Raw genomic sequence first — 16364 nt, 5'->3', positions numbered from 1 at the left:
ACTATTTAGAAACATGTGTCAAGCATCTGATATTATATTGAAGAAGGAAAACATTGCGTGCAAACTTGACATAAAGAACATATTTCCTTCCAAAACATCTGCAGCACAGCTACCGTTTGCACAAAATCCATTGTGTATCTAAAGCCTACTTGTTAAGAATGTTCCTGAACGATTTCTACAAATTAAGAAAGAAGAAATATTGGATCTCACAGCAGTCAATAAAATGAAACACCAAGGAGTGGCAATACTGTTCACTGAAAAACTACAAGCAAAACTCGATTCTTTGGAGAAGTCTGTGCCAAAAACTGCAGGATTAGAAATGTGTTTACATGTTTGTAAGAAATGTTGGGTAATTTGTGCAGTAATAGAACAAAAGCATATTCAGCACCTTGTATTAGAGATGTTGCAGATCCGTGCACAGGATTTGTACACTTCACTCAAAATACTCAAGAATGGGCAAAGGAATTCTTGATTGTTCCTACTTGGTATCTTAGGAGAAGAGATGGTATCTATTGATGAGCTATTTGGACTAAGTTACCATAGGCAGTATGACTGTGAAAATTGTTCTTTTTCTTCAAGAACACATTCAGAATGATTTATCTACTTTACTATACCAGACTATGAAACTGTGAGTTTTCAGAAATTGTTTTAAGATGCATCACAGAACAATGCCTGCACAAAATGTAACTCTGATCTTCTATCAACTTTGAACATAAGAATAACTGGCAAATATATCATCTGTTTCTATAGCAATGCAATGCAGGTATAACTAAATTTGAAACACAGATTACAAATTTTCAAGTTGGACACATCGCTATTTCTGGTAAAACGTATACCTGTATGGCCATTATTGTTCATGAAGGAACTACATCATCTACTTAAAAATACAATTGGATGGACAAACTGGAATGATAACAACTTTACATTCAAGCACAGATTACCCTATAAACTACCAAATGCATACATTCTGCCTCCTGAACCAAAATTCTAAGCTGGAAAAATATAAAAAGAATTAGACCACTGATATATTTTACTCCTGTTTAATGGATTACCAAATTTCATGACATCATGCAGCCTACCAAAGGTGAAGTCTTTATATGCCTTTTCACCTACCACCATCATTCATACACATTAATTGTGTATATAAAACTATAATATTCATTATATTATTTAACACGTATAAGTAAAACAGGTAAATATGTGTAGTGAGTGAGATGCATAGTAATGTTAATTTGAAATGATGTGCTATGTACTTGTGGGTTTTTCTACAGTACATGTGACTGTTTTCCTCCATACTGTTCAGTGATGAGTATCTATACACACTTCATTTACAGTGTGAAAGTATAGAAGCTGAGAACAGTGAAGGAACGGAATACTAGCGTATTAAATAATATGTATAATTGCTATACAATAATGTACATTTCTTGTGTTTTATTCCTAGCAATAGCTTTTTACTTACAAATTATAAACCTTTAATAGAGAAATGTATCACCTGAAACTTTACCTACAGTTTATCCGTTCTCTCTTTCTACACAGATTAAAGGATGTCTTCTTTGCAGTGATGTATGTAACTAATTACATCTTTATTCATTCATACACTATCCATATATATACTTTACACACATAGTTAATTATACTAAAACAACAACACAAATTAATGGAAACACACCCTGGCATACACATATGCTTACACTAACACACACAGGGACACACACAAGCATACACTAGCACACCCCGGTACACACTCATGCATACACTAACACACCCAGACGCACACTGGTGAATAGACTAACACACTGAGGCACAAACTCATTCACACCCTGAGAAACCCAAGCACACACTGATACATAGACTGGCACACCCAGCCACACACTATTGTATACACTGGCAAACCCACTGATGCAAACACTGATATACCCAAGCACACACAGATGTATTTACTGACTCACCCAGACAATGACTAATACATAGGGGGTCATTACGAGCTTGGCGGGCGGCTACCGCCGCCCACCAAGCTGTAACCGCCGTGCGGCCGCCAATGCGGCTGCACTCCTGCGGACCCCATTACGACATCCCCGCTGGGCCGGCGGGCGCAAACCTTTGCACCCGCCGGCCCAGCGGGGATGAGGCCGCAACATAGGAGCCGGTTCCTAATGGAGCTGGCGGTGTTGCGGCCGTGCGATGGGTGCAGTAGCACCCCTCGCGCTTTTCACTGTCTGCTATGCAGACGGTGAAAAGCTGGCCGGGGCCCTGTTAGGGGGCCCCTGCACTGCCCATGCCAGTGGCATGGGCAGTGCAGGGCCCCCCAGGGGCCCCAGGACACCCCTTACCGCCAGCCTCTTCCTGGCGGTGCAAACCGCCAGAAACAGGCTGGCGGTAGGGGGGTCATAATCCCCAGGGCAGCGCTGCTTGTCACCACCGGAGTTAAAACGGCAGGAAACCGCCGGCCCCGGCGGTGCGTCGTAATACTGGTCTCCGTACCGCCAGCCTGTTGGCGGTACGGACGCCACATTACCCCTGGCGGTCTCTGACCGCCAGGGTCGTAATGACCACCATAGACTGACACCCCGTGACACCCTCATACATATATTAACACACCCAAACACACACTGATGCATTCAATGACTCACTTAGACACTCTCTTCTACATGTACTCAGACACTCCAGGACACACTCATACATATAATAACACACCAAATAAATACACTGATATATTCACTTACTCACTCAGACTCTCACTCATACATACACCCACACACCCTGGGGCAGACTCATACATATAGGCATACCCATGGCCATACTAATATGTTACCTGACAAACTCAGACACTCACTGATACATACACTGACACACTGAAGTACACACCAATGCATTCACTAACTCACTCAGGCACTCACTCATACTTTCACTGAGACACCCCAGGACACACTCATACATTGACTGACACAGCCAGGCAAATACTCTGATGCATTACTGACACACTCACAAATTCACTCATACATACATTCACACACCCTGTGAATCATTCATACATATACTGAGACATCCGAGCACACACTGATGCATTCACTGACTCACTCACACACTTACTCCTATACACACTGAGACACCCTGGTACTAATACACCCTTGGGCAGATTTATTCATAGACCTGACACCATATAGATAAAAATACAGAAGAATAATAAAGACTCAGATACAGCTCTTTCTTTGACTAAATGGTGGTTCTAACAAGAACCTTTTGTTAGTTTTGTCTTTGAAAATGTTTTTATTTTGTTATCCTCAAAATCTATCAAGTAAACCTTAGTAAAAAAATAAATGCAGAAACTTTGCATTTCCACGAACAACTGTACTGTGCAACAGTTAGAACAGTTACTTCAAAAAATAAAATGTGAAAAAACTGAGAACGGTGCTTCTTCGACTGTGCAAGTAATCAGTGAAATCCTTCACCTTCGCAGCCACAAGCTTGTGGTAGGTGGCACACTAAATAACCATTCCTCCTAATTCTCTGCAGGTGGATGCAATTGTTATGTTTGCAGGTGTGGCATGGGCAGATGACGATGACCCAGGTTCAGCATGCAAACCTCTCCCTTGCAACTCTCTAATCATCTGCACATATACCCGTTTGTGGATTATGCGCATATGCTTTCACATACTTGACAACTCGTACCTGTATTTTTCTGAAGTACCTCAAGACAATTCATTTCACAAATCTTGCTCAAACTTTTTTCACCACTAAGTATGGCAAAAAATTGCCTGCCTCAGTCTCCTTAAGTGAAGATAAAGGGAGCTCTTCATGTTGTTCTCCAAGTGGAACATCCAGAGATTCTGCAGGTGGTGGTGCAGCATTGCCTTCAGCTATAGTGAAAACAAGTGTTTCAGGAGGATGTTAAAAAAAGAATTCTCCCACAACAGCTAGAGAAATAAGAACTGTTTTAGGGAGTCGCCCTACACAAAATTAGGTGTGGTCGAAAATTAACCAATGAAGTGGCAGAATCTTCTTGTGACATCAAGCGGATTAGCGGATCAAGAGGTGCAGATTTGCGGCTCTACACAAATCATAAAAAACACTTATTTATTAAAAACTAAGGGACATATTTAAGACCCCCTTGCACTCCTTTGGCAGCCCCTTAGCGTCATCTTTTTGACGCGAAGGTAGAGCTAAAGTGACCTTTTCCTGGGCCATAATTACAAAGTGGTGCAGTGCATGCATCGTACCACTTTGTAACCCCTTACGCCACATTATCCCTGCGCCAGGGCTATGAGGCCTGAGAAAATGGCGCAGTAAAATCTAAAAGATTTCACTGTAATATTTTTTTCCGTCATTTTAACGCCTACTCAGAGCTGGCGTTAAAATGACACATCCGTTTAAATCAATGGGCCTCCTTGCACTTTGCTACACAGGCGTCAGCATTTTTGATGCTCGTGTAGCAAAGCGCCACAATAGCATAAAAAATGTTGCCACTATTGTTCTAACTACTGCCATGGTGCGCCGTATGTTATATACAGCATAACAGGGTGTCGTAAGGTGCTGGTAGCTGGACACAGAAAAAGTGGGGCATCAGAGCTGATACGGCTCTTTTTTGTAAATCTGGGCCTAAATATAGAGCAGGGATTTGGAGCTTCTAAATATGCTAGCCTCATGTTACATTCCAAAACAGTGACTCTTATATACTTAAAAAATATTTTTAAATTTGACAAAACCACTGATCGAATCTCCAGATTCATTACGCTAAAAAACCATAGAGTTTCACCTGTCTGTGTTTGAGGTGCTATTGAGGAACCAGGGAGCTCAAAATAATTTTTTTTACATGTATTACTCATATCACTGCACAACTATTTAAGTACTGGATACACTAAGGAGCATAATCACCGCTCCCATCTTCAAAAGCAGATGACCTGTGGAGATTTACACAAAAAGGGTTCCACAGATTGCAAGAGCAGTACCATTAGACTTAAGCATTTTTATTTTTTACAAACAATGCACGTAACTGAGTGGATGATAAAAAGTAAAACAAAAGTACCATTATTCATTTTCCTACTTTAGTCTAGTGGTAGTGACAATAATGTACGACAGAGAGTTAATGCACCTGCGGCAAAGAATGTTTACCTTACATAATATGTCTATAGCTCTGTAAGTAACTGTTGTAAAAAGATTGCAGGCTGCACAAAAGAAAGTGTACCTGCGTATCACAAAATGGTATTTAATCTGGAAAAATCTGTAGATTACTGCATTTTCCACTGGACATTAGTTTACTATTGTCGCATTTCAGCTGCTTTCCAAAATAATAGTTTGTTGATACTGAATTTCATGTTATTTTTTATATATACCTATTTCAATTGACTCACTCTCACACCCATTGACATATACATGCACACACTGTCACACCCACTCACATACCCATACAGACACTCTGTGAACCACATTTACACCCATCCACCCTCTCAAACCAACACCTACATCCATATAGACAATCTCACAGACAATCTACTGACATACTCATACACTTACTCTCACACCCACTCACATGCATGTACAGACACTCTCACACCCACTCACATAGCTATAAAGACATTGTGTCACCCACAGTTATATACCCATACAGAGACTATCACAAATATTCACACACATACACAGACAGTCACACAGCCAGACACTCTCAAATAACCAGTCATACACCTATTGGCAGTCCTATTCAGCTACTCACACAAACTCATACACCCAAACAAACACTCAACTACTCACTCTCAGACTCCTAGATTCATTCAAAAAGAAAATCACCAACCTATGAAACCATAAACACACCTGGCCATATTTATACCTTTTGCCTCAAACCAGCACCAGCGCTGGTTTGTGTCAAACAATTTACCGCCGGCTAACACCATTTCAATGCGCCAGGCGGGCACCTTATTTATGGATTGACGGTAGCCGGCGCTGCGGGCTGGTTAGAGTGAAAACAAATTACTCTAACCAGGAAGCGCAGGCGTAGGGAAGAATGGGGGTTGTGCGTCAAAAATGGTGCAAGTCAGTTTAGAGTAAAAAACCATGGCTCTAACTGGACTTGCAGCATTTTTTGACGCACAACCCCCATTGAAATGATTCCTGTCTTAGCAAAGACAGGAGTCATGCCCCCCTGCCCAATGGCCATGCCCAGAGGACTTTTGACCCCTGGGCATGGCCATTGGGCACAGTGGCATGTAGGGGGGCCCAAGTTAGGCCCCCCTATGTCACAAAAAAAAAACCTGACCTCTACTTACCTGTACTTACCTGGGATGGGTTCCCCCATCCATGGGTGTCCTCCAGGGGTGGGCAAGGGTGGCAGGGGGTGTACCTGGGGGCAGGAAGGGCACCTGTGGACTGCTTCCATGGTCAGAGACCATGGAAATGAGCCCACAGGTCCCTTAACGTCTGCCCTCACCCAGGTGTTAAAAAAATGGCACAAATCAGGCTGGGTGCCATTTTTTAAGGCCCGCCCCCTCCTGTGCGTCAAAATGAGGCCGGACTATAAATAAGGTGCACATGCCTTAAAGTCATTTTTTGGACAGGAACGCCTACCTTGCATGTCATTAACGCAAGGCGGTTTTCCGCATCCAGAAAATGACGCACACTACTGAATTTTGTCGTTCGCAGGTTCGGGCGTCAAAGTATAAATATGGTGTTAGGATTGCGCTGAATTTGCCTCAAAAAAGTTAGACACAAATTCAACGCAAACAGAGTATAAATATGCCCCACCCACTTTAAAGGTTTTATGGTTACTCTTAGGAAATATAATTAAAAAAAATTTAGACATTGACTGGAAAAAAGCAAACGTTACAGGGACATACAAAACCATTTAAATTCCGCAGTTATAGTTACCTGAGCTAGCTATAACTTATGTCCCCGCAATGCACTGCTTATGACCTCACATATTACATCACTCATGGCATGCTCTATGACATAATTTATGACATCACTAGTGACATCTCAAATGATATCCTTGAAGAAATCATTAATGACACCTCTCATGACATCATCCAAGCTTCTTTGCACACATTGCTCTATAAATTAGTATGGCATTAGAGTCCTTAAAGTAAGTACAAAATAGCTCAGAATAAAATGAAAGGAATAGAATTAAGCTTCATTAAAACCATCACAGATACAGCTCTTCTGGGTGTAGCAATCATGGCTTATGTGAAACATTAACCCTATACCATGCACTTCACAGTTAATCTAGGTTACATTAACAATCAAGCGCAGATATATGGGAAACCCTATTTGCACACAGTGCTAATCTGTATGCAACAGTTTTTGAGAAAGCCTATTTCCTCAAGATACTCAACATTTGTTCCAAAATGAATTTCCTACTACGGGCAGCTTTTATCTGTATCAAAGCCCTTTCAGCCTCTGAACCTACATTGAGTTATGAAATTGACATGAGTAGAAAAATGGGTATTGTAAACAGTGTTTACTCTATGGAGAGTGTTAACTCTGTATTATACTGTTTGCAGACAGTGAAACACTTGAGAAATACACCAAAGAGCATCAAAAAGTATCTACTAAGAAAAGGGTACACTCTATGCAAAAAATACACTATTCACTTAAAAAACCAAGGCCTGAAGATGCTAAGGACTATACTACCACCAGCCTTCATAATGTGGTGAAAACTTCACAGATAGCCCATTTTCTGAAACAAACAAATCACATGTACATAGGTTAGTACTTGGTACACTCGGTCTTCTACATACGTAGAAATTGTCATGCTAAGACAATTCTGTCTGATACTTCAATGCTGCTTACAATACTTAGCATCTACTACGTAGAATCTTTGGTCTGTTGGAAACTTCTCCTATAGAAGCAAATAACTTGTGTGAAAACTACTGGACACAAGTCATCAACTGTTATTTGCATACAGATATACTCTTCCCTGTAATGATTTATAACGTATTGAATACCACTACAGTCCTAAGATGCATTAGAAGCACATGCAATTTTTTATACACTTAGGCCCTCATTATGACATTGGCGGTAAATCCTGCTTACCGACGCAGTGACGGCAACCAACATACCACTGCAGTGGCAAATATTCATTCGCCATATTATAACACACACACACTAAACTGACAGAATACTGCCACAAACAAATCCGCCAGCTCAAAGGTCAATGTAAAAGTGGCGGTACAAACACCCATACCGTTATGCCAACAAAACAACACCCACCACATTATGACCCGCAAATCACCACGGCAGACATTCAATGGCGGTAAACCATTGGCGGTACACACCAGCACGCTCAGAATGGTCACCCTAATACAAAACAACATTGGCCAAAACTAAACACACACACCTGAGACTCATACACCCACCCACCCAACCATAGCACTATAAAACTCACACCAACATCACACACCACCCTTTACGTATACCAATAAGTGCGACAAGCATAACACAAAGAACAGTGAGACAACTACACACACACACATCACAAACACCCATACATCCGTCACGAACCCCACATCACTCAACACCCTCTGCACAACACACAACACAAAACACCCATGTCCCCAAAAAGGCACCCCGTTTCACTGAATAGGAGTTGCGGGCTCATGGTCAAGGAAATAGTCAGGGTAGAGCCACAGCCGTTTGGAGCACAGGTACAGCAAATATCCATTGCCAGGAAGATGGAGCTATGGCAGAGACTCGTGGACAGTGTGAACGCCGTGGGACAGCATCCAAGAACAAGGGACGACACCAAGGAGTGGTGGAACGACCTACTGGCGAAGGTACATTCAGCGGCAGCAAGGCACCAGCTCGCCATCCAGAGGAATGACAGTGGACTCTCACCTCCTCTCCCACAGCTCACAGCATGGGAGGAGCAAGTCTAGGCAATAATGCATCCTGAGGGACTCACTAGAGTTGCCAGAGGACTGGACACTGGTGAGTCAAGATTTACTACTTATCACCCCCATACCAGCATGCCATCTCACCCCCTCACCTGCACTCCCATCAATCCACTCCATCCCACACACTGCACCTACACATCTGACTAACCCCAAAGCCAAGCCCTGCATGCCATACCAATGCATGGACAGCCCTCCTAGCCCTGCATGGACACCCATCACCAAAGTATACGCAGCATGGAGAACTAACAAGCAAACAATACATCACCATACACAAACAAAGGTGGCAGGGCAACAGCAACAATACAGGGAAGCAAGGGATGTACAATATGTCACAGACATGAAGTATACTACATCATTTACATCCTCACGGGTGCTCCAACCAATCTCAGCGGCAAGGAGGTGCCACGACTAACCAGTCTCCCTACAGAAGACGTCACCAGTGATGGCAGTAACTCTGGACTTCAGGATCTGGAGGAAGTACCTGGCCCATCAGGTACCACTGGTCAGTCGGACACCCCAGTCAACTCACAGTCCACCACAGAGCCTCCCCCAACAGTATCCAACACCACAGCACCCACCCAATATCCCCACACGTCTGTCCCCAGGACAAGTCAATCAGCAGTGTGCTGCACACCTCTAGAGGGACCCCAGTCCACACCTCACACCCAAGACAATCGGGGACCTGCGGTCAGTGGCAGTGGGCACACTGTTCAGGAGACAGAGGCACAGGGGAACAGGGGCACTGGGAGGACTGCTGTGCGCCTGGGGGAGGACAGGCCCAGGGAACCGACTCTCCAGGAGGCACTCACCAATGTCCTGGGGGCTTACCAACAATCCCATGACAGAATGAGCCAGATCCTTCACAACATGCAGGAGAACAAGTGGCTGCAGGAGGTACACCATCAAGAGATCAGGGAGGATTTGCAGGCCCTCAACATCACCATGGTTTTCATAGCAGGGGTTCTAGCAGATATGACCAATATCATGAGGGAATGGTCAGCACACCAGCGGGCCCCTACCACTGGCCAGTCTACTCACCAGCCCACCACATCTGCTGCAGCTAGAGGACAGGATGCCCTGCCACAGGAACCACAGGCCACCAGCACCCCTTCTCCTGCCGAAGGTGAGCCACCCCGCAAAGGTTCCCTGCGACCCAGACAGAAGCCAGAGACACTTGCCAAGACCAAGACCACTGCCAGGAAATGAGACCCTCCTAAATGTCCCCCTTATGTCCCACCTTGTCACCTTGTCCATGTGGAACTGCCTTTGCCCCCCTTCCAATGGCCCCTTGGACCTGTGCTACAAACAGACTATAACAATACCCTGGCCTTTCCTCTACCATCACCCCATTCCATTGCACTTTTCCATCAATTATTTGCACTACAATAAACACCCTTGAACACGACCTGAGTAAAAGTGTTTTATGTGATGAAAATGTGCATATATGGAAACAGCTACATCTTGTGCAAATGATCTGAACACTCTGATAGCATACATTTTAAGACCGATATCTGTCTGTAGACATCACATCAGTACACTGTTGTCATATTACCAACATCTGCAAAATGATAAGCCATAGGTGACAGTAAGTAGAGATCAAACAAAGTGAATGCCATCCTGCTACAGCCACCCAGAACACATCAATAATCAGAGTAATGGTCAGTTCCACTGTCTCACCTGTGTGCCATTGGAAGTATTGAATTATAACTGATCTTCTGTTGTCTACGTCCTCATCCTCTGCCTCCTCATTCTTACTGTCCTCAGGGTCCACTGCTGGAGCATTTCCAGTCTCCTCCTCCTGCAGATAAGTCACATGTTATCTGAGGGTCAGGTTGTGCAACATGCAAAATGCCACTGCTATCTAGCAGACCTTCTCGGGTGAGTAGCACAGGGATCCACCGGTTAGATGGAGGCATTTGAACCTGCCCTTCAGGAGGCCGAAGGTCCTCTCAACAATTCCTCTGGTGCACCCATGTGACTCATTATAACAATTCTCATCCCCTTTCCTGGCATTCCTCACAGGGGTCAGGAGCCACGATAGGTTTGGGTAGCCAGAGTCACCTGCAAGTATTGAGGGACAAACGTTAGCCCTACACAATGGTATGGGGTCAACACCAGAAGGCATACACTGACATATATTGGATGGGGACTCAGCATCACCAATTCACTACACCCTGTGCCTCTGTAGTTGTGCCATCACATGTAGAATGCTGCTATTCGTCAGGACGAAGGCGTCATGCACTGACCCAGGATACTTGACAATGACGTGGGCGATGTACTGGCCCGCCAGGCACACCATTTGCAAATTCAGTGAGTGGAAACTCTTCCGATTCCTGAACACCTGTTCTTTCTGGCGGGGGACAAACGCAACATGTGTACAGTCAATCGCCCCAATATTTTTGGGCATATGTCCCATTGTATAGAATCCTACCTTCACGGTGGCCAAATCTTCCAATTGGGGGAAGGCGATGTAGTTTCACATGTGTTTCACCAGGACAGGCAAAACACTTGCCAGCACGATTGAGAACATTGGCTGTGACATTCCTGCTGCCAAGCCCACTGTAACTTGGAATGAACCAGTTGCCAGGAAGTGGATCACTGATAGACCTTGCACCAGAGGGGGGATCCCAGTGGAATGATGGATATCAGATATCAGATAAGGCTCCAATTGAGCACATAGCTCTGTGATTGTGGCCCTGTCCAGTCTATAGATGAGTAGCATATGCCTCTCCTCTAGTGTAGCCAAGTCCACAAGGGATCTGTACACAGGGGCTTGTCTTGTCCTCCAATTCCTCCGCAGTGGTAGGTATCTAAGGGACACAAGAGTGAGTAGGCTGTCACAATTTAAACAATGGAACCACCACCTCAGTGTGCATAGAGCAGGAACGTGATGGGACATTGGGAATGGAAATGTATGCACAACAAATTGAAATGACGCAGTTCTCGATTATCTGAATATTGTCCACCACCATAAAATGTTGTCTTCCTGTCCTGTCCTGACAGGTGGAAGTGAGGTAACTTGGCTGCCATAGCACATCATGGCTTAAGGCAGTCTTGCACCGCTGTTCTATTGCTCATTGGATAAAATGGGGCTCCATGGAGTACAGTGGCCAATGGGGATTGCCGGCGGGGGTGACGGTGTACACCGCCGCGGACATGACTGCCATTTTCTGTCCATAACCTCACTTGATTCCTGACTTTCCACAGGACTACAACTACACTGCGTGTGCTGCTGTGACCTGTGTCTGGATCCTTCCATGGCCCAAGTGACCGGGGAAAGGGCCCCTGCCTTCACTTCAGAGGAGTTGGAGCATTTGGTAGATGGGGTCCTACCCCAATATGAGCAGCTGTATGGGCCTCCAAAACAACAGGTGAGTACACCTTGGGGACCAGCATGTGTCAGGGTTGCATGGAGATGTGGGTGCAAGCATCGTGTCATATGAGGAGGTCATATGTCTGGTGGTAGTGTACATGGTGGGCGCTGAGTAATGTGTGTGCCAATGTGGATGGAAGGGGATTTGTGGGCCCTATGTGTTACAGGCTGGATTGTATGGTTAATGGTGTCCTCGGTCTGTGTTTCCTCTGCAGGTTAGCGCCCATCAGAAGAATGGATTGTGGCGTGCCATCGCCAAGGATGTGCGGATCCTGGGGGTCTACAGAAGGCAGAGCACCCACTGTAGGAAGAGGTGGGAGGACCTGAGACGCTGGGCCAGGAAGACCATGGAGGCCCAGGGCTGGGGATGGCCTACCAACGAGGGCAGGGTGCCCGTTGGAACCAGACCCCCCTGATGGCCCGCATACTGGTGGTTGCCTACTCAGAGCTTGATGGGCGCTTGAGGGTGTCACAGCAGCCACAAGGGGGTGACTACAGTGTGCGTTACAACTATGATTGGTAGGTGGCATGGGAACCTGGTGTCGGGTGTCAGTTGGTGGGTACCCCTTAATGACAGCTCAGAGAACGCAGTGTGATCCAGCTCATGGGTGATGGGTGTATTGCTAAATCTGGTAACATAGGTAGGTTGCATACCAGGGTCCCAAGATGGGTGAAGTTGGCGGTGTTTGGCTCTGATCTTGCTGTGGTTCCTAGTCAATGTAATGCCAGTGTGATGCATGGGACACTATCCTGATCCCTGTGTGTGCTGGTAGCTAGTGAATTTCTGTGTTTTTTCAGTTGAAAATGTTATAGTTGTCACTGACATGTTTACCTAACTATAACATTACTTTAACCTTTGTTTTTTTTCAGTGAATTTCTAAGGTTTTTTATTTAAAATACAAACTGATCATTTGGTATCACACCAAACTATAACGTTACTTGAAACTTTGTTTTTTTTTCACTGAATATCTAGGTTTTCTTTAAATTAAAATAATATTTTATTACCATACAGAAAGCCAATGCTCCACCAAGCATAGCAAACCCGCTACAAGCAGCCAACCACATACTGCGCATTGCCTTCAGTTGTGTACAGCAGATGATTGGCAACAGGGCCTGGCCTGTGGGCAGGCCCTGTAGCCAACCCACCTGGAGGTAGCTGACCCTTCCTGCAGGCAGCCAGCCTTATGCTGTGCACACCCTTTCAGTGCATGTGGCATGGCTTGTTGACAGGCCCTGAATCCAGCTTCCAACAGGGAACCACCCAGAAATACCCAAGCCCACGCTGTGCATGGCTTTTGCTTGTGCATGGCATGTGCTTAGCCACATTGCCTGTTTTGCAGCCAGTCCCTGCTTCCAACTCCCCACAGGCTGCTAACTACACACCATGCACAGCATTTGCAGTGTTCAGCAGAGGAACCTCATCCCCTGGGCCAAATATAATACAAATGGGGAGGAAGGCAGCATGGTATCCTCCTTGAGCCTTATTTGTCCCTGGAGATTCCATTCTCAGGAGCCATAGCTTTATAAAAGTGGAGGAGGTCCATATGGCCCCCCGAGCCTCATTAGACCCTGGGTACCCCATCCCCCAGGGCCTTATGTACTTTTAAAGGGAGGAGGCGCATGGGCCTCCTCCCCGTACCATATTCAACCATGGTGACCCCTTCCCCAGGGCCTTTTGTTTAGGGGAGGGGGGCTTTGTGGCCCATGTCCCCAAGCCACATTAGGCCCAGGGGACCCCATCCCTGAGGGCCTCACGTTTTCTAAAGGGGAGAAGGGCCAAGTGCCCCCAAGCTCTCTATTAAGGCCTGTTGCCTCATCATCTTGGGACTGTTTTATGTCATCAATGATATCTTCAATGATGTCATATGAGATGTCGTCGGTGATGCCACAAATGATGCCCTAGATCATTCCCTGAGTGATGTAATATGTGAGGTCATAAGCAGTTCATTGTGGAGGGCAAGTTATAGTTAGTTCTGCTATCTATAAATGGTGAATTTCAGTTTTTTTCTTAAGATCAAAACGTTAATGTTGTCACTGACATATTCACCTAACTATATTGTTACTTTGACCTTTGGATGTTTCAATGAATTTCAAAGGTTTTTTGAAACAGAAACAGATCTTCTTTATCACACCCAACTATAGTGTTACTTTAACCTTTATTCTTTCCAGTGAAGTTCTAGTTTTTTTAACATAAAGTAATATTTTAATACGATTTGTAAGCCAACCTCCACCGAGCACGTCCTTTGGCCATGGGTGGTGGGTGGTTGGCCACAGGACCTGGTTTGCAGTCACAGCCTGCATCCAACTCCCTACAGGAAGTCATCCCCACACTGGGCATCGCTTTTAGATGTGCACAGCAGGTAGTTAGCAAGCCAGGGCCTGCGGCCAACACACCCAGAGGCAGAAAGGCCCCCCCTTACAGGCAACCAACCTCAACCTAAGCCTCTCATCGTGCATGCATTGGGGGAGGCAGCAAGGCCTGGCTTAAAGCCACACCCTGCATCCAACTCCCCACAGGCAGCCACCCAGAGGCAGTCAATCCCATGCTACGTACAGCCTTTGCTCTTGCATAGTATGGGTTTAGCCACAGGTCCAATGTTGCAGCCAGGCCTTGCTTCCAGCTCTCTCAGGCAGCTAACCTCACGCTTCACACAACCCTTAGCCATGTGCAGTGGGGGGCTTGGTCACATGGCTTGCCGCAAAGCGCTGTGGCCAAACCCCCAGCTGGCTGTCAATACCACACCATCCACAGCCTTTGGCGTGTGCAGCCTAGGGTTTGCCATCAGGCACCGGGGACCCCATCCCCTGGAGCCGTACCATATATATTAAGGGGAGTGGGGCATGCAGCCCCTTCTCTAACCCTTAATTGGGGCCAGAAACCCCATTCTCTGGGGCCAAATACAACAGAAAATAGGAGGGGATCACACACCTGCCCTCCCCTAGCCTTCTTGATGGGGTTCCTGGAGCCAAAATCTGAGGGAGGAGGCCCACCCCCAAGTCTTATTAGCCCCCAGGGACCCCATCCCCCAGTGCAGTGATTTATTTAAAAGGGGAGGCATGCGGCTCCCCTCCATGAACAAGCAGGGCCGCACGGATCTCATTCCCTGGGGCCCGCATCAATTAAAAGCAGATGATACAGGGCCTACTCAGGGCACTCACCAAGCACGTATTGGGGGCTGCGAGCAGAGTCTCAGGGCCCCCACTGCCCCAGCCAGCTCTCCACATGGTGCAAGAGATGACATTGCTTATGCTGCTACCTCCAGGTGGGAGTAATCTGTTCATATGTTTCCCTGCCTGCACAGGGGGCAGCGTGCACCACTCCCCGTTTTTTTACATTTACGCCACAGTGTCTATATTGGCTTTTGGAGGGGGCCCTGTGTCTCCCCTGCCTGCAATTAAAGAAATCACCACCAGATGATGGGGTCCATGGGGTCCTTAAAGGTTTGGGGAGGAGACCCCCTTTTCTTGTCAGCCCCCGCTTGAGGGATCAAACAAAAACTTCATGAAAAAAATAGTCAAAAAGTAGCACCTTTTTGGAAAGTTTCATGTAGATTAATCAAATGAAGCCAAAGTTATTAGCAACACAAAAACACACCAGAGCTAGCAGGGAAACCTGTGTTTGCTCCTGGCTGGCTGGACCATTTTTGAATCTCCCACAAAATGGGAGAAAACACAAGGGGGGTCATTCTGACCTTGGCGGTCCATGACCGCCATGGCGGAGTGCGGTGGAAGCACCGCCAACAGGCTGGCGGTGCTTCCTTGGCGATTCTGACCGCGGCTGTAAAGCCGCGGTCGGAAAAGGGGAGCCGGCGGTTTCCCGCCAGTTTCCCGCTGGCTCAGGGAACCCGCCATGGCGGCGCTGCTTGCAGCACGGCCATGGGGATTCCAACCCCCAGCCTGTTTCTGATGGTGTCCACCGCCGGAACCAGGATGGCGGGAACGGGTGCCGTGGGGCCCCTGGGGGCCCCTGCACTGCCCATGCCACTGGCATGGGCAGTGCAGGGGCCCCCTAACAGGGCCCCACAAAGATTTTCACTGTCTGCTTAGCAGACAGGGAAAATCGCGACGGGTGCCACTGCACCCGTCGCACCCCTTCAACTCCGCCGGCTCCA

Source organism: Pleurodeles waltl, chromosome 2_2, assembly GCF_031143425.1.
Source record: "Pleurodeles waltl isolate 20211129_DDA chromosome 2_2, aPleWal1.hap1.20221129, whole genome shotgun sequence".
Lineage (NCBI taxonomy): Eukaryota > Metazoa > Chordata > Amphibia > Caudata > Salamandridae > Pleurodeles > Pleurodeles waltl.
The sequence above is the reverse complement of the archived record's forward strand: the minus strand, read 5'-3'. Positions refer to the sequence as shown.